Genomic DNA, 20601 nt, shown 5'->3' with positions numbered 1-20601 from the left:
TAACAAATTCCAAGCAATGAGTGCACCTGGTGCCCAGATCTGGGTCTCTGAATACCATTCTCCAACAAAAGGAACCAAGGCTTGGTGATGCCACGGCTGAGCAGAGAACATACAAGATGAGCCTAGAACATCTTGGGGTGCCAGAAAGTAAGTGTTTTAAAACAAATGATGGGAAACATGTCAAAAGGATCGCAGCCCAACTTGAAGGGGCTCTTTTGGCCAAATAAGGGACAATATGAACAAACAAAATAACTAATGATGTGAATACACCCCACAGAATACAGTAAATATTCATGAGTCCATGCCTATATAAATAAATAATTGAGTAAACAGGGAAGAAGAGAAAGCTATTCTTTACAATGAAAGTCTAACTAATACATGTATAAGTAATGATGGAAAAAGAATGCCACCATTTTAAAATACTATAGTAATGACAGTTTTCAGCAGGAATTATCGATGAGTGATAAAAATTCATGGCGAAAGTATTATTAGAAACAGGATATTTACATAGTTGCAAAGTAGTCCCCTAGAAAATACTTACTAATTAAAGAGGAAAATACTTACTTCATAGTAGGGAAATCTAGCAGATACCACCTTAACCAAATGATCACAGTTAATACCACCAGTCATGTGACAAATCATGTGCCTCTTGGTCTGACCCACGGAGAAGAACACAATGTAACTTCCATCGTATTTTTACCAAAAATGCACAACCCCAATTTACTTACGAAGAAACATCAGACAAACCCAAATGAGGGACATTCTGCAAAAATAACTGACTAGTACTTTATTTTAAAGTGTTGAGGGGCGCCTGGGTGGCGCAGTCGGTTAAGCGTCCGACTTCAGCCAGGTCACGATCTCGCGGTCCGTGAGTTCGAGCCCCGCGTCGGGCTCTGGGCTGATGGCTCAGAGCCTGGAGCCTGTTTCCGATTCTGTGTCTCCCTCTCTCTGCCCCTCCACCGTTCATGCTCTGTCTCTCTCTGTCCCAAAAATAAATAAACGTTGAAAAAAAATAATAAAAAAAAAATAAAGTGTTGAGGTTATGAAAGATGAAAAAAGACTAAGGAATTGTTCTAGATTGAAGGGATGAATCAAGCAAAGTGGCCAGGATGCCAAATGGGAAGAGATGTTCCTCTCAGGGTCGTATGAGTACTGGGCTGGCCGCGAAGGAGACCGAGGAGACAGGACAACTGAATACAGCATGTCAGCCTGGGTTAGATCCTGGACATTTATGGAGAAACTGGTGAAATTCACGTAAGGTCTATGGATTATGTAATAGAATTGTATCAATGTTAATGTCCTGATTTGGGTCATTGTGCTGTGGTTATGTAAGTTTTCACATTTGAGGACTCTGGATATACAGGAAATTTTTTGTACTGTTTGTGCAACACTTTTAAGCTTAAAATTAATTTAAAATAAAAAGTTTAAACGTTTTTAATTAAAAAATATTAAAGGGGTGGCTGGGTGGCTCAGTCGGTTAAGAGTCCGACTTCAGCTCAGGTCATGATCTCGCGGTTCGTGAGTTCAAGTCCCACATCGGGCTCTGTGCTGATAGCTCGGAGCCTGGAGCCTGCTTTGGATTCTGTGTCTCCCTCTCTCTCTTCCCCTCCCCCACTCACATTCTGCCTCTCTGTCTCTCAAAACTAAATAAAACATTTTAAAAAATATATTAAAGACAGAGGTACCTGGGTAGCTCAGTAGGTTGAGCAACCACACTTGATTCCGGCTGAGGTCATGATCCCAGGGTCATGGGATTGAACCTTGCATTGGGCTCCTCACAGAGCACGGAATCTCTCTCTCTCTCTCTCTCTCTCTCTCTCTCTCTCTCTCTCTCTCTCTCTCTCTCCCCCTCTCTCTCTCTTTTTTTTTTCCTGCTTCTCACCCCCACTTACATTCTCTCTCTTCCTAAAAAGAAAGAAGAAAGAAAGAAAGAAAGAAAGAAAGAAAGAAAGAAAGAAAAGAAAGAAAGAAAGAAAGAGGGAGGGAGGGAGGGAGGGAAGGAAGGAAGGAAGGAAGGAAGGAAGGAAGGAAAGAAAGAAAGAAAGAAAGAAAGAAAGAAAGAAAGAAAGAAAGAAAGAGGGAGGGAGGGAGGGAGGGAGGGAGGGAGGGAGGGAAGGAAGGAAGGAAGGAAGGAAGGAAGGAAGGAAGGAAGGAAGGAAGGAAGGAAGGAAGGAAGGAAGGAAGGAAAACTTAAAGGAACCAACAAGGAAGGGTGCAGGCTGCTGGTGAAGAGAGCCTAGCATAATGTCACATATGGGAGCACTTAATAAACCAGGAAATGATAATGTGCGGTAAAAGCATGGGCTTTGGAACCATCCACATGTGAGCTCAGTTCTGACCTTGTTACTTATTAGTTGTGTGATGTCCTAATCTTCCTAAATCTCAGTTTACTCATATGTAAAGTAGGCTGCCATAATAATACCTACTCTATATGATTGCTTTTGATTATTTACCTTCCTATCTCTATTATGATTATATTCAATAAACAATATTTGTAGAGAACTTACCTTATAGAATTCTCAGTAGTTGTTACTGAGGTTATGATCAGCCCCACCAACAACTAGATTATTCCTTGTGAGCAACTAAACACTGCACACTAAAGGTCCCCTTTAAGATGACTCAGATACCCCATAGACAGTGTCTATAAGGTTTTGATGTACCTCACTGTAAGTAAATCCAATACACGAAATGTTAAACTTATAAAATGGATACATAATAAGTGACTATTTTTATGAAGACATGATTCACAGGGCCTTTTTTTTTTTTTGGAGCAAATAGCATTTGGTTTACTTTTAATTTTGTAGAAGCAGGTCTATGACATAAAGCAGTTATTTGTACACTGCCTTAAGCAAACTGAGAAAGGGCCACTGCTGAATGGCTTATGGGTGGGGAGAATCTGGCTCACTAATAAGCCTTAAAGTTTGACTCTTTCAAAGGGGTAAAGAGAAGCCAAACTCCCCAGCTTGTCTTTTCTAAGCAGATTCTGAACTACTTAAATGTGATGACATAAATCAAATATTTGAGGTTAAGGATTGCTTGTAGATTCATGCTTTCTCCTTGAATCCATTTTTGAGGTAACTCCAGCATAAATACTGGAGAAGCACAGAAGAAGGTTGAAAATGGCTAAACGTACTCTATTCAGGGCTATTTCAGTGCTAAGTCAAACACTGAAATGTCTGGTGTTTCTAGTAATACATTTATTTTATGAAAAGGATATAAGATCAAGAGGCTTCTGTGGCAACTGCTCCATAAGTAAATAAGGGGTGCAAATCATCATGAGGTATGCCAATCTGCTGTCTTCCAAGTATTTCCAATAATCCTTTAAGTCTAGGAACAAAAGTTAAATTCCTGAATAAATTCTCTTATCTTTAAAATCTGCTCCAAAGTTTCAGAAACCCTAGCTTTTGAATGTTAACCAAAAGGAGTTTCCATCCAGTCATCTGGAAACTTTTGCTCAAATTAATGCTAACTTTAACCAAGTTGTTGTAATCGTTCACTGACCCCTTGTTAATTCCTAAGCACTGTGGCCGGGGCCACACTGGTTGTTCTAAAGCGTCTTCATCTCTGAGTCTCATCTAACAGTGCTCCCTTCACTACCTTATGTTGCTAAGATCTAGTATATTTAGAACAAGTGTCATCGAAACCCTTATGCTGGTGTCTCCACCCCCATCCAGTCCCCACCCTGTCCTTCAGCCTTTGTACAAATACTCCCTCCTTCAAGATTCTCCCCTTCACTTGGATTCTCAATCTCATACCCTGATAAGTAAATGTACCATTTACTTTTCTGGTCTTCTTTCAAAATAACATAGGCCTCCCTTATGCTTTCCCTGAATATTTTCTGTACAATTAGCTCTACACTTACTGTTTCCCTGCCTGAATCACTGGCTTATTGTTTAAACCTGCTATCTATCCTCACATCTCCACAGAAATAGCTAGGTTATTAACATCTGTCTTCTCTGTCTCCGTCACTTCTGCCTTTGGTGAACACATTGGGCTCAATCTTAACTCGAAACCTTTACTCCTCTTGTGGCCCCACCCGAAGTCTTTCCTCTTCTTCATTTATCTCACTCCTACCCATCTTTAAAAATTTTTTCAAGTTTAATTTTGAGAGAGACAGAGAGAGCGAGCAAGGGAGGGGCAGACAGAGAGGAAGGGAGAGAGGGAGAGAGAGAACCCGAAGCAGGCTCCGTGCTGTCAGCACAGAGTCCAATGCGGGGCTCAAACTCACGAACCACGAGATCATGTCCTGAGCTGAAACCAAGAGTCAGATGCTTAACCGACTGAGCCACCCAAGCACCCCTACTCCTACCCATCTTTAAAGGTCCAGCTTGAGCCCCTTTGCATCTGTGAAGTCTCACCAGAATCTCTCTTCTCTGAATTCTTGTAATACTGTCAATAGAACCCATTGCATCCCAGAGGTGCATCTGAATTGTGCTTCGGGGAGCTACACATATCGCACCACATGCAGTCTTGCCTAGCTGTTCTTTCTTGGCCAAGGTGTGAGTATGTATGCTTCATCATGCCCCTTGGACACTGTCTCCCAGGAATGTAAATCTGGAATGGAGTGACTGAAGGAGAAAATGGATGGAACTAAACCAGCCAGGCTCTAGAGTCCTGGTAAGCCTGTGTCCTAGTGCACCCCCTGGATCCTGGGAGGTACAAGATTTGGATGGACTTGGCTCTTCACATTTCCTTCGTTTCTGTGAGCTGCACATTTTTCCCCCTTAAGCTGGCCAGAGTAAATATTTCTCCCTTACATCCAAATAAACTCTCCTGTTGCCTTTTATTACTGTTTAATTTGAGGAGAAAAGGGCTAAGTAAGTCTTGTGAACCAATGAGAGAGAAAGTTTCTTAAGGACAGAAACACTGTCTTATGACTCTATGTATCTTACATAAATATTTAACAACTCAACTGCATGGCAATAATATATGAAAATCCTCAATTATAAACAAAGAAACAGGAATAGCCCCCTGAGATCATCTGCATGACTCCATGTTGCAGTTGAAGATCATGCATTCACTCCATAAGCACATTCTGAGTACCAACTATTAACCAAGCACTAGGTTAGAGACAGGAGTTGTGTGCAAGATGAAAAAGACAAAAGACAGGGCACCTTCCCCGGCTCTTCCACTTTGCAGTTTAACTTGTGTCTTATACAATGATACTACCTATTATTAATTTGTACTTCTGAAGCATTTTCAAAAACAACACATCATTTGTTATTCCGATTAGATCGGTGGGAAAGCTGCTGTTCGGTAATGTGACCAAGATCAAAACCAGGGCTACAATGAGAAGACAAGTCCCTTGTTTTACAGTGATATTCTTCCCTCTCCCCCACAATGAGAAACATTTCCTTCAGGACACAATTAAATGCTGGTATGATATTTTATTTAATCCCCACATTACATCCAACTCATAGGTTATTCCTTTGTTGTACAAGATAAAGGTAGTTTCTGAGTTTTTGCTAGAGGAAAACAACAAAAGTACTAGCTGACTAGCAAATATTTCTGTAGTGGACACCAGTGCATTGCATCAGGCTATCCTGTGATAATAACACCAGTCAAGACACACACAGTTCCTGCCCTCACTGGGTTTATGGTCTTGTGGGAGAACAGGTAAGTTCCATATATGGGATAGGTGACAGGATGAGAATACAGCACATACTGAAGTTCCTAAACCTTTTATGTTCACAAAGAATCTGAACTGAATTTCTCAGTCTTTGTCAATCATTTGTATCTTGACTGAAACTGATTAGCCTTGGTTGTTCCCTTATTTCAGAGCCAATGTCCCTTCATCTACACAGTATCGCCTCTCTCCAATTTTTCCCCTTTCTTATTTATGGTCTGCCTTCCAAATTCTGAATTTCTAAAGAGATCCCCAACACCTTTCTGACCCATGGGGCATTCATAAAGATCTTGATGGACTGTCAGCAGTCCTCAGAGCTCCATAGAAGATTTGCTTTCAATTTTTTGAAAGCAGAAAGTTGTCTCTGTTATATTGTCAATGCTCTAGGACAGGACTAGGGGGTCAAGAGTCAAAGGGTACACCATGGAATTTCTTATTTAGGAATGCATTTTTGGCAAGCAGCATGTCTGAATATGCCCACCTGCTGTTTTGCTTCTAGGGTCAACAGAAGTATATTAAAGTTTTCAACTTTCTTCAAAATGCTTGCCATGAAATCGACTTAATGAAAGGAATAACAATAGTAGCAGCAAGTTACAAAGCAAAACTAGGCTAGGACAGGTCTATTGAAAGAGTAGTTGATGGGATGCCTGGGTGGCTCAGTCAGTTGAGCATCCGACTTCGGCTCAGGTCATGATCTCACAGTCTGTGAGTTCGAGCCCCACGTCGGGCTCTGTGCTGACAGCTCGGAGCCTGGAGCCTGCTTCGGATTCTGTGTCTCCCTCTGTCTCTGACCCTCCCCTCCTCATGCTCTGTCTCTCTCTCTCTCTCAAAAATAAATAAACCTTTAAAAAAATGTTTAAAAAAGAAAGGGCAGTTGATACAAAGACTGGATTTTCTACCAGTTGAGAGTCCACATTTGCCAATTACTAAGATGTACAACTTTCTGGACAATCTTAAAGATGCTACTGTCAACTATGATTTTTGAAAAAGCAATCTGTACAGGGTGTCATCTTCATATACAGTTACTGCGAATGTAGGCCGACTGGGGCACTGCTAGGATGGTGTGCGAGGGAGAGGAGTAAGAGCATTAAGAGATTCTACACTCAGTACATTCCCAAACTGGCAGGTGAGAGAGATCTGAAAGACTACAAAATGTAGAATGAGGTCAAGCACTGATTTAAAAGTCTATGTATTTCTTTGATCATAATACCTAGCACTTGTTCGGAGAATTTGCTCATGTTAATTACTCCTCACAGCCTCATTCTATAATAGCAACAGCTGCATATTGTCTTCATTGGTGAAGATGCATTAAAAGGGAGTGAAAAAATTGTTCATATCTGTAAAGGAAGTGGAGGCAGAACTGGTTTCTAAATCTTAGACCATTATTAAAAGCTCCAGCTATGAGAAAAGATAAACCCAGGTTCAAGTTCAAGCTCTGTCATTTAACAGCTATGTGACCCTAGATAAGCCACTTACTTCCCATGTCTCAGGTTCTTCGTCTGTTAAAAAAGAGTATGTGGGGGCACCTGGGTGGCTCAGTCAGTTGAGCATCTGACTTCAGCTCAGGTCATGATCTCATGGTTTGAGGGTTTGAGCACCACATTGGGCTCTGTGCTGACAGCTCAGAGCCTGGACCCTGCTTCAGATTCTGTGTGCCCCTCTCTCTCTGCCCCTTCCTCACTCACACTCTGTCTCTCTCTCTCTCAAAAATAAACATTAAATTTTTTTTTTAAATATGTGATTGATTGCAAAAATGGGCCCAACTGTGCAGCACTGCCTATACCCATGCCTTTTGCCATGATGTTTTCCAGTGCTTCCCCCCCTCCAAGGGATGGGGTGCAGAATTCCGCATCCTTACATTCAGCTACATGACTTGCTTTGACCAATGAGATAGTAACAGACGCACTGCAGACAGAAGGTTGAAATGGATTTATGCAATCAGGCTTGTTCAGAGCTTACAGCTCTGTAATCACCACCAGAACATGCCCACCCCAGCCCACTGGAGGATAAGAGACAAATGGAGGAGCTGCATTGCCCCATTCATCTGAGCCAGGGCCAGGCGGGATCAGTCTTCAGTCAGCCAAACGCTATGGGTCACGAGCCAGTGCACCAAGATTGGCAGATCTGTTTAGCCAATCGCTCTAGATGTATAAACAATAAACAGTTATTTTTGTATGCCACTGAGCTTTCGTGGGTTTTTGTGATGGAGCATTGCTGTGATAGTAGGTACGTGATATATGATGGCAAAACCTATCACATACATATTAATTTGAGAAAACATGTAAATCACTTAGCACAATATCTGGTGACAATAATAACAACAGTAGTGAAAACGTGTGCTATTATTTTGAAGAAACAATACAGAATATGCAAAGGTATTGGCAGTTCATCTGTGGATCCTTCACAGGACGTGTCTCATTGAAATTTTTTTACAAAATCATGCAATTTTACTTCCAGTTTTTGTAAAGAACAAAGCTAATGGTCCAATTATATTTTTCAATCTTATAAGTACCCTAGGATCTATTCTCACAAGAAAAACAGTTCTTTTCCTTCGAGAAGATTCACTTTGTTAAAAAAATTTTTTTAAATACAAAACAAACACATACACACAGGGTAGAAAAAGACATGCAAATTCACTACCTACTGAAAAATGCCAAAGGCTGGCCTCGTGAATAAACCCAAGTTTTAGTATTTTGTCCCAGTGAAGGGATGAGCCGGGAGCAACAATCACCATCCTTCTGGTTCTTTTCCTACTTGGAATTTAAACCAGAGTTTAAACTCTGCTTCTGCCCCTGACTAGCTCTGTGATCTTGAGCACATTAAACCTTATGAACCTCTATTAATTCACTCCTTACGTGGGAAAAAGAACAGTAACGTCCGAAGTTTGCTGCGAGGATCATGTAATAGGTGCAAAGCCTTTACAGCTGTGCCCGGCATGCAATAAAGACTCAATGAATACTAGCCATTACTGGTTAGTCTAACAAACGAGCAGGTGTTCTGTCAGCTTCATTTCTAACTAGGCTAGACCATACAGAACACTATCTAAGGGAGGTGAGCTTCCAGGCCTTGATTCAAAACAGCCCTTTGGTATTGAACAACACATATCCAACCTCAGTGTAAAACAAAAACTGAATCTCAGATGTTCCATTCCAATGTGAGGAAAAGTCACTTATGAGAGAGAGGACACGGGGTTCAGACAAATGCCAAGAGCGGTGTTTCTCAGCTGCTTCCAAGCCATCTTCCCCAGCTTCTTATGAGACTCCAAAGTGCCTTCTAACTTCACAGTGTAGTTTTGTCCATTAGCACAGACACACATCAACGCTCTTCACTTAACTAACAAATAGCATGAATAGAGAAGTGACTCGCCCTCCCTTAGACACCAAAATTCCTCCCTTTTTTTCTATTTCTCTTATTAATCTGGTAAAATTAATCATCAGAGCCACAGTGATGCTGTCTTCATCAGGAAGGGAGAATGGGAGAGAACCCTCTCCTTCATGGAGCTACTTTCTCCATACTTTCTCTTACCTTCTCTTTCCCCATATTTTCCTGGTGTCAAAGAGATGGCTACTTCATCCCCTCTGGGCTTTTATGAATGCCTCTCTATTGTGGCCTCAAGAAGGGGCTGAAACAGGTCAGGACATTACTTACATTAGCCCCAATGCCACAGTCAGTCAGCCTCACCTCTCTTTCTCATCTTGGACCCTGCTCAGCTATGCTATCCAACCAAGCAGGATGAAGAATGAGCACCAGATGAAAATATGGGCCAAATAATATGCCAGTCCTATAAAATTCATGAAATTTACTGGGCCACCTTATAAAAGTTAACAATACAAACTTTCTCCCATTATCAATTCAATCTGTTGCTCCCACAGAGAAATTTCAGTCCAAAATGCTGCCCTACCCTATTTCCTTTTACTGACTCAGTTCCAGACAGAAGAGGTGGTATTTGGGCCTTCGGGTGGAATCTGGGATTCTTCATCAGCAGCTGCACCCTGGGCCGTCTGCCAGTATAATCGGAGTAGAGCCTTACTTAGCACCTCCAAAGTTTGATTATTTCAACCCTGAGACTCTCATTTCCCTCTTTTTAAGAAATACCTAAGGGTCAACAGAACACATGAGAATATCACAGCACCAGCCTTAATCCCACAGAATTCAGAAGCACAAACAAATTCCCAGTAATAATCTAAACATCAGTTTCCATCTGAGGGCAGTTCCCAAGCAGTAGATTGCATTTCCCAGAGCCCAACACGTTATACGCCAGATGCTTGTTGCTCATGCCAGCTAGAGACCATTGTAAAGATTTGGTGTTATCCAGGTCTGCAAGGGAGCAAAAGAAGAAAAAGACCTCTTCCTTTTGATTTCAGGATGCCAGTGAATTCGTAGCAAGTCCTAGAATTCAGGTCTTGGGAAGTCAGGTTCACAGGGAAAGAGAAATCCTGTATCAAGACATGAATTGTACCACCGTGTGCTCATTGCCGTGTTTTGCCCACACAATGGAGCCTGTATACACAAACGGCAAAATAAAAAGATGAAGGATGTTCTACGCACCCATTGAGCCCTGCTGTTGCCAAGAGTAATCAGCAGTGAAACGATAAAGCCATCAGTATTTGAATGTAAATGTTAAAATAATAATAAATCTTATGGTCTCCCTAAGGTTAATTTATAATAAAAATAACTTCTTGATCCTGGAAAACTTATCTGGTTTCTTTCTTCCTTTCATTCCCCACTTAATGACTGAAGTTACTATTTCCATGGTGGTCTCCAAACCACACTCGGTTTCTCTGCAGATTGGCATGTCACTTCCAACAATTTCACCAGCTGCTTTTTCCTCTCAAGGGAATATGATTAAAATATTAATCCAGTTTCTGGACTAATCTAGCAAGAAAGTTCTATAAATCAATCTCCACACAGCATTTCAGTTGCTCTGAAATATGCAACGTGTCCTCTCTTTTATTTGTTATGCCTCCACAAGAAAGTTAGGTCCTAGCAAAGCACATACAAAATTTCTACCTCTGCCCCTCTACTGCTTCCTGATTTCTCAAACCTGAAAATGGGAAATCGCAAAGCCCATGTCCAAAACCTAAGTTTCCAAATGAGAAGAGATGAGCTGGAGGAAAACACAGGGGCTCAAAGTCATGCTTCCCTTGGCTGCCGGGCTATCTGGCAGTGACAGCCCTGGCCCTGGCAAAAGTGCCTGTAGACTGAGGTCTGTACGGTTCAGGAAGCCCAGACAGCGTTCTCTTGGTAGCGCTAATTCGCCCGTTTGTCCTGCTGACTGGAAACCATCCAGAACCGCAAAGCCATCACGAAACCGCCTCTGGGCCTAGCATTGGGCTAAATCCTCGCTCTGGAGGAGCTTATGATCTAATTACTATAATTAGAGACCAATTGAGATTAAACTATGTGACACTAAGTAGGAGTTTGAAGAAAACGATCGTTGTGGGCTGGAGGAGTTGGAAAAGATTTCATGGAGAATGCAGGACTTTGAAGGGAAGAGTAAAATAATGCTTGAGGCTTATGAAGTAGATAAGATGTGCTTAGGATAAAAGAACACAGCGCAGTGTAGTGGGCTTACCTAAGGAGAAGATCCTTCAAAGCAGCGAGCTGCGTTCCCCTTGGCTTCCTGCCAGCATAGCTTCTCACTAAGAAGATGGGATTTCTCTCAGGTCAAGAAGAAATTTAATCTTTCCTGAAATTGTTTAGCATTTGAATCAGGATGGTGACATTGACCATATAAAAACCCAGCTGACATCCTTAACTTATTTAGCCCTCCAATATAGAAATGTCATTGAGAGAAATGACTTTCTATCAATGCCAGTACAGGCTAGATTAAAAGCTAAAAAAAAATAAAACAAAAAAATAAAAGCTGAAAGCACTTTCATGTGGAGTCAGGCTTACTGGTGGAGTGATAAGGCTTTTTCCAAAGGGTATGCAAAGCCGAGAAAGATCATCGGCAATACTTTCTGGGATTAGGATTACAACAAGCAGTAGAATTCCAATTGTTCCATTAATCTAAAAAAAAAATACTGTGGGTTCCGGTCCAAGTAGTTAATAAAAATAGCAATACTCTGTTTTATTATTTTCCCTTAATTATTAACTTGGCATTCATCTGCATATTTTAATTGAACTACGTCCATTACATGACAAAAGTGTCTCTGGAGGAACAAATGGGTTTATCCAGCTCTCCCCAAGATGAACAACAGAACAGGTGGACAGGGGTGCAAGCATTTTTCAACATGGCAAGCCTGATTTTACCAAAAGAAAAACTGTCCAGGTCCATTTTCTCCCTCATGTTTAACTAAATTGCTGATTGAAGCAACTAGCATAGTGGGTTAATTCTGAAATCTTAACTGTAATTATTATGTAAAACTGAAATGTACCTTTATTTCAGTTTCTCTTTTGGGGGAAGATTTTTTTTTTTTTTTTAATGGAAGAACAACAATCTTATATCATTCCAAGTATCATCTGCAGATCGGGTTTTCCATAAAGTGGAGAGAGGTCTTGCTTAAACCGATCTTATTTATTTGTTTGTTTAGAGTGCACGTGCGCATGAGCAGGAAAGGGGCAGAGAGACAGGGAGAATCTCAAGCAGGCTTTATGCTGTCAGCACAGAGCCTGACACGGGGCTTGATCTCATGAACCGTGAGATCGTGACCTGAGATGAAACCAAGAGTCCAACGCTTAACCAACTGAGACACCCAGGCACCCCTAAACCGATGTTGCTGAATTGTTTGTCTATACTTCAGCCTAGGAACCGAAAGCAAAGGGGGCTGTGGTAGGAACAAGAGTGGGCGCTGGAAGGTCAGAGGAAGTGCATAACCCAGTCCACTGTGCTCCTTTTAGAGATGCTAGGGTAAGCCTGGAATCTACCACTCACTCCTCCAGTTCTCAATTGTTTATGATCCATCAGAAGCTCCCAGTTAGGCGGACAGGACGTAGTCGCAAAGAAGCTGCTTCTGAGCCACCACCATCTGGGAGTGTGTTTGTTATGCTGACCACAAGCCTAGGACACTTCCAGGGCGGCCACTCCAGTGCTTTCCGGCAAACATACATGATGAATGGTGTGCATGTGTAGACACACACCCATGGGCGTTCCCAGGATCATGCACAATTCCCTGAATGCTGGCTTTAACCACACCCCTTGTCCAAAACAAGAAAGCATGGCAGAATATTCAATGAGAGAGTTAAGAGGGAAAGGCTTGATTCTGCACTAAGGTATGCTTTGAACAAAAAGAAATAATTCATAGATGTCAGCAAATTATTAAGAAAAAAATAAATTAAAACATTTTCAAAGTTGCAACATCATGTTGACAACTGCTGCCTTTGACACTAAGCTGCCTGGGACACCCAGCATCGGTGTCACTTGAGTCAACTGCAACTGATCAGTCTCAAGGGCTACTCTGACTGGTGGCCACCAAGTATGGCAGGTGCCATCATGCTGTCTTTTCTCGGTAGAGAGGGGACCAACATCTAGGACATACAGTATGATGACTAGGAGCACACACTCTGGGGACAGCCTGTCTGAAATCGAGTCCTGGCTTCACATTTTCTGCTCTTCGCTGAGATTATTCACAAATATTTCAATTCTCCTCCTCCTGAGGTAGCTGGTAGATTACATCTCCTGCCACCTTGACATTAGGCATAGCTATGTGCCTTACGTCAGCAGAAATGACGCGTCACTTCTGGGCAAAAGCCAGTCAGACTCCTTACTCAAGAGTGGTCCCAGGTCCCGCAGTGTAGGAATCACCTGGGGGCTTGCTAGAAATGCCAGCCTAGACCTCCTGAATAATAATGTGCATTTACCGAGTTCCTTGGGTCATTCATATGCGCATCAAGTTGGTGAAGCCCTGACTGAAGACATAGATTTATTCACTATCTTCTCCTCTCCCACCACAGTGACTGAGGGCGTTCAACGACATTCCAGATGGTACAGTATAACCTAGACCCCTGGCCTGACTGGAGACAGACAAGTGAAGCATAAAAGAAGTAAAACTTTGTTCTAAGGCACTAAAACCCTGAGGGGTATTATCTTGGCATAACCTAGCCCATTCCAACTGACATCATCACTTAGTACTCTGTGACCCTGGGCAAGTTACATAATATCCCTGTGCCTCAGTTTCCTTGATGTAAAGCAGAGATGATAACAGTACTGACTCAGAGGGTTGTTACAAGGATTAATAAGGGAACAGATGAATAGAGCCTGGCAAGTTCTAAGTGAATATTAGCTTCTATTATTGACACACTCCATCCCCCTAGCTCAAATCTGGCTTAGTGATGTAATTTGTCTCCTTACCTCAGTGACCATAGTGTCAAGACGTTTGTCGCCAGCAATGCCCCACCCCAAAACACACATACTCCGGGAACAGGTATGAAATCACACATCAAAAAGAAAGGAAAAATTACCTCCTTCTCAGAGGAAAGTAGATCTTACTCATGGTAACTCGGCCCAAGCATCCCTTCCCTGTGTCTTCACATGATTGTCATCTATTCTAACACTGCATATCCTGCCCCTCACCCTCCCACCTACTTTCCAAACCCCACCAGCCTCTCTGGGCCCAGCCTCTCCTCCTTCTCCACGTCTCCTCCAAATCCTGCTTTCCTGTGCAACGTAGAATTTACACATAGTATTTGTCTGTTACATGAAAGGCTTTGTCCTGAGCTCAATGGTGAGTAAAAAACCAAAATTCCTATTGTTTATTTTTTGTCTTTTCTTCAAACTCAGTGTATGTAATTCTAGTACCAAAGGGTTACCAAGCCTGTTACAGAGAAAACTGGGGAAGGCACAGTGATGGGAACGGTATGAAGATAGTTTCTATTTGAGTCTTGGTTTTTTTAAAGGGTCCGGGGTACCTGGGTGGCTCAGTTGGTTAAGCATCCGACTCTTGGCTTCAGCTCAGGTCATGATCTCACAGTTTGTGAGATCAAGCCCTGCATCAGGCTCTGTGCTGACAGTGCAGAGTCTGCTTGAGAGTCTCTCTCTCTCTCTCTCTCTCTCTCTCTTTCTGCCTTCTCGTCCCACTTGAGCTCTCTTTCTCTCAAAAATAAATACTTAAAAGGGTCCAATAGATTTCTGCCATTAGAGTAACTTCTTACAGATAAGTATTTGGTAATATTTTTAATATGACAACCATAAATAAAATATATATTCTTACCCCACAAAATTGATAAATTGTCTTTTCTCCTTGCCATTCTCTTAAAGTATATGTAAGGAAACAAAATATTCTAAGTCAAGGGCGCCTGGGTGGCTCAGTCAGTTAAGTGTTAGACTTCTGCTCAGTTCATGATCTCACGGTTCATGAGCTCCAGTCCCACGTCGGACTCCACACTGATAGTGTGGAACCTGCCTGGGATTCTCTCTCTCCCTCTCTGCCCCTGCTCCATTTGCACTTTCTCTAACTAAAAATAAATAAACACACACACACACACACACACACACACACACACACACACACACACAAAATATCCTAAGTCAGAGTAAGTATTTTAGGATCTTGGATTTCTCTTTCATATTTATAAACTGACTTTTTCAAAAAATCATGGTACTAACTTTCTTACACCATACACAAAAACACCTCAAAATGGATGAAAACCCTAAACGTAAGACAAGAAGCCATCAAAATCCTCAAGGAGAAAGCAGGCAAAAACTTCTTTGACTTTGGCCACAGCAACTTCTTACTCAACACATCTCCAGAGGCAAGGGAAACAAAAGCAAAAATGAACTACTGGGACCTCATCAAAATAAAAAGCTTCTGCACAGCGAAGGAAACAATCAGCAAAACTAAAAGGCAACTGACAGAATGGGAGAAGATATTTCCAAATGACATATCAGATAAAGGGTTAGTATCCAAAATCTATAAAGAACTTATCAAACTCAACATCCAAAAAACAAATAGTCCAGTGAAGAACTGAGCAAAAGACATGAACAGACACTTCTCCAAAGAAGACATCCAGATGGCCAACCGACACGTGGAAAAATGCTCCACATCACTCATCATCAGGGAAATACAAATCAAAACCACAATGAGATACTACCTCACACCTGTCAGAATGGCTAACATTAACAACTCAGACAACAACAGATCTTGGCAAGGATGCAGAGAAAGAGGATCTCTTTCGCACTGCTGGTGGGAATGCAAACTGGTGCAGCCACTCTGGAAAACAGTATGGAGTTTCCTCAAAAAATTGAAAATAGAACTACCCTATGACCCAGCAATTGCACTAGTAGGCATTTACCCACGGGACACAGGAATGCTGTTTCGAAGGGGCACACGCACCCCAATATTTATAGCAGCACTATTAACAATAGCCAAAGTATGGAAAGAACCCAAATGTGCACTGATGGATAAATGGATAAAGAAGATGTGGTATATATATGCAATGGAGTATTACTTGGCAATCAAAAAGAATGAAATCTTGCCACTTGCAAGATTGAGGGAACTAGAGGGTATTATGTTAAGCAAAATTAGTCAGAGAAAGACAAGTATCATATGACTTCACTCATATGAGGACTTTAAGACACAGAACAGATGAACATAAGGGAAAGGAAGCAAAAATAATATAAAAACAGGGAGGGAGACAAACTATAAGAGACTCTGAAATACAGAGAACAAACTGAGGGTTGCTGGAGGCATTGTGGGAGGGTGGGTGGGCTAAATGGGTAAGGGGCATTAAGGAATCTACTCCTGAAATCATTGTTGCACTACATGCTAACTTGGATGTAAATTAAAAAATAAATGAATAATTTTTAAAAAATGGTACTAAAGCAATTAACCACCACTACACAATGAGCCACATTATTCAGTTCCAATGTCAGAGAACTGTAATAAGCACCTTAGAGAATGAACCTCAACATTTTATATCCTCTAGACCAGGGGTAGCAAATATTTTCCTAAAGAGCCAGACATATTTAAATGCTTTAGGCTTTGGGAGCCATAGGTGTCTGTCACCATCACTCAGCTCTGCAATGTAGCACAGAGGCAGCTTCAAACAACACGAAAACAAAACAGCATGACTGTGTTCTAATAAAACTTAATTTGTGGACACTAAAATTTGAATTTCATATGATGTTCACAGGTCACTACATTCTTCTTTTGATTCCCCCCCCCCAACCATTTCAAAACATAAAACCATTTTTAACTTGTTAGTGGTACCAAAAGAGGCAGCAGGTTGGGCTTGACTCACGAGCCATATTTTGCTGACTCCTGTTCTAGACTCATAAGTTCATGCTTCTTCAACCACACAACAAATCTCCCTAATAATCATCAACAAGTGGTGTTTAGCTCAATATTCACTTAAAAATAAGGTGTGAAACAATCCCAGGAGCCTGTTTTTATTAGCTCAACCTGAAAAAACATAAGATCCAAAAGATGTCAAACTTTCACCAGAACTTAATGCCAGTCTTATCCATAAAAATAACATCACCCATCACCCCTTTCTTCACCACACACAATTAACAATTTATGGAATAAGAAAATAGTTGGCAGTTGTCTTTCTAGAAGTCAGTGTAGTCTCATTCCTTTGCCAAAAGGCAGAGAAACCAGTTCTTGATGCCTCTTTTCCCCAAGGCTATTCAAGGCCAGTTGATGCAGAATGACTGAGGACAAGCTTTGGCTTCCACGTGGATTTTTAACCAGGAACTTTACTACTTTAAAATTTTTTTAATGATTTTTTTAAGAGCCTTGGTTTTTTGCTATTTTTACCGACACCCATTTTAAAAGCAGCAGTGCTTAAAACATTTTAAGTCTAGATGTCTCTATGGAAACCCAAGAGAATTCTGCTTTTATGGCCAATGACTACCTACCTAGATTATACATCCTATTGGATTACTACAGGTAATCCCTGAAACCAGAAACATCTCAGACCTGTTTTTCCAGAAATCTCTCTTATCAGATATAATTAAATTGATCTAAGTATTAGTTTTACTGAGATCAGGAGAGAAAGAAGTTATTTATTTGAGGCTTCCTTTTAATTTTTAGTAAGACGTCCTCATTTAAAATATTCTTGGGGTGCTTAGTTGGCTCAGTCAGAGCATGTGACTCTTGATCTTGGAGTCATGAGTTCAAGCCCCACGTTGGGTATAAATAAATAAATAAATAAATAAATAAATAAAGCTTTAAAAAATAATAAAACATTCTTATTACAAAAAGAATCTTGTGAATTTCAGCAGACATAATAAAAAAGAAAGATTGCAATCAAATAACCTAACAGTTGCTTTGCAATTGAGATCACTGATTTCATCTCCTTCTTTCCACTAATGTCAAATGCATTTTCTTTTACAAATTTAAGTTTCTCAGGGCACCTGGGTGGCTCAGTCGGTTAAGTGCCCAACTTCTCTCAGGTCATGATCTCACAGTTCATGGGTTCGAGCTCCACGTCAGGCTCTGTGCTGGAAGCTCAGAGCTTGGAGCCTACTTTGGATTCTGTATCTCCCTTTCTCTGCCCCTCACCCACTCACGCTCTGTCTCTCTCTCTCTCTCTCAAAAATAAACATAAAAAAAAATTTAAGTTTCTCTCCTTGGACTTATTATTCATTGCAAGGGAGGAAAAAAAATTATTATATAGTGTAGAAATCAGGTAATCAAAACTATCCAGGTGACCAAAATTAACATCACCAGTGAGGACTTCATGGCCTTTGGGTGTCTTCAGATGTGATATTCTGAGAATATAACATCACCTAAAACACATAACCTGAATCCAATCATGAGAAAACACCATTATTAAAAAAAGAGAAAGGGCGCCTGGGTGGGTCAGTCGGTTAAGCGTCCGATTTCAGCTCAGGTCATGATCTCAGTCTGTGGGTTCGAGCCCCACATCAGGTTCTGTGCTGGAGCTTGGAGCTTGGAGCCTGCTAAGGATTCTGTATATCCTTCTCTCTCTGTCCCTCCCCAGCTTGCGTTCCCTCTCTGTCTCTCAAAAGTAAATAAATAAACATTAAAAAAAAATTTTTTTTAAAGAGAAAAGTTGATAGGGGCAGGGCAGAATGATTTTTTAAATGTCAGTGTCATAAAAGGCCAAGAGAAGCCATGGAAGTGTTCTAGATTCAAATAAGCTGAAGATACATGGCAATTAAATAAGATATCTGACCCTAGAATCTTCCAATATGGCAGGAGAGATGGGGAAAATTCTCTAAAGGACACTATGGGGTCAACTGACAATATTAGAATACAAACAGTATATTAGATAAAAGTATTATATTAATGTTAAAAAATAGAACTATCCTATGACCCAGCAATTGCACTACTAGGTACTTATCCAAGGGATACAGGTATGCTGTTCTGAAGAGGCACATATACCCCAATGTTTATAGCAGTGCTATCAACAATAGTCAAAGTATGGAAAGGGCCCAAATGTCTATCAACAGATGAATGGATAAATAAGATGTGGTATATACACATACACACATACATACAATGGAGTATTACTCAGCAATCAGAAAGAATGAAATCTTGCCATTTGCAACAACATGGATGGAACTAGAAGGCATTATGCTAAGCGAAATTAGAGAAAGACAAGTATCGTATAACTTCACTCATATGTGGAATTTAAGATACAAAACAGATGAACATAAGGGAAGAGAAGCAAAAATAATATAAAAACAGGGAGGGGGACAAAACATAAGAGACTTTTAAGTATAGAGAACAAACTGAGGGTTACTGGAGGGGTTGTGGGTGGGGGGCTGGGCTAAATGGTTAAGGGACATTAAGGAAGACACTGGTTGGGATGAGCACTGAGTGTTAGACATAAGGGATGAATCACTGGAATCTACTCCTGAAAGCATTATTGCACTATATGCTAACTAACTTGGATGTAAATTAAAAAAAAAAAAAAGTATTGTATTAATGTTAAATATGCTGAAGCCAATAACTATACTATGATTATATAAGAGAATATCCTATGCTTAGGAAATACAGAAACATTTCAGGGCAAAGGGTCATGATGTGTGATGTAACTTTCTACCAAATGGCTCAGAAGAACAATTATATACATTCATACATACATCTAGATAGATAGATAAATAGATTGGGAAAGAGCGAGAATAAATACAGCCAATGATAAAGCTAAAGGTATAAATTGTTAAATTATTAGTTGGTAAGTTTGAGATTATTTGCAAATAGAAAACTTAAAGAAAAATTAACAGTTCTTGCCTACGCCTAAGTTGGCATTCTTGGCTATCTGTTTTCCCTCCATAATATTCCAAATGCAACACAGGAAGAGATGCTTGTGCCAAGTAACAAGAAAGTGGAAAGATATTTTAACATAATTTTTTATCAGTGATTGAAGCTTGCCAAAGCATTACACACCATCCGTTCTCCGCCGAGTCCATTGCAAAGACCAGCAAACACTGGCTACTCTAGCAACTTAGATGCAATCATTTCCTACTAATTCCTCCAAACAGGGCCTTGGTTCTAAAACCTTCTCATATCCTACAACTTCCAGAATCATCCCATGCACAGAACAAGTCTCTCAGCTAGTCTTTTAGACAGGCACTAATGTCAATCAATTGGATTCAATCTTTTGAACTGGACCATCCCAATATTTTAAGCCATGTCTAAGTAGCTAGAGATGTGGAACTCAGGAGGCAGCATTACATCATCATATATCCAAAACTCTCCACCAATTTGAAACTGCCATCAGAATCCCATAGTCTCAATGTCCATGACCTCACAATGTTCCTATATCAGCACTGGAGGTGCTGACCTCCAACCCGCAATGTGCCATCTAAAATGATTGCTTCCCCAAAAGCAGTAGAGGGAACAATGCCTAAGACCAAAAACATAGGAAAGACTTTTCTATAAGGCCATCACTGGAGACAGAATCAAAAAGGTTATAACCAAAATTAAAATTTCCAGCCATGCTTAGGAATTAGGAAATAACCATTCTCCAAAACACAGTAGAGACAAAATATACATATATTGGTGAGTCTTTTCTATCCTTCCTGGTCCCATTTTATTACTTTCTTGGGACTTTTAGTATTA

Source organism: Acinonyx jubatus, chromosome B2 (genome assembly GCF_027475565.1).
Source record: "Acinonyx jubatus isolate Ajub_Pintada_27869175 chromosome B2, VMU_Ajub_asm_v1.0, whole genome shotgun sequence".
Lineage (NCBI taxonomy): Eukaryota > Metazoa > Chordata > Mammalia > Carnivora > Felidae > Acinonyx > Acinonyx jubatus.
The sequence above is the reverse complement of the archived record's forward strand: the minus strand, read 5'-3'. Positions refer to the sequence as shown.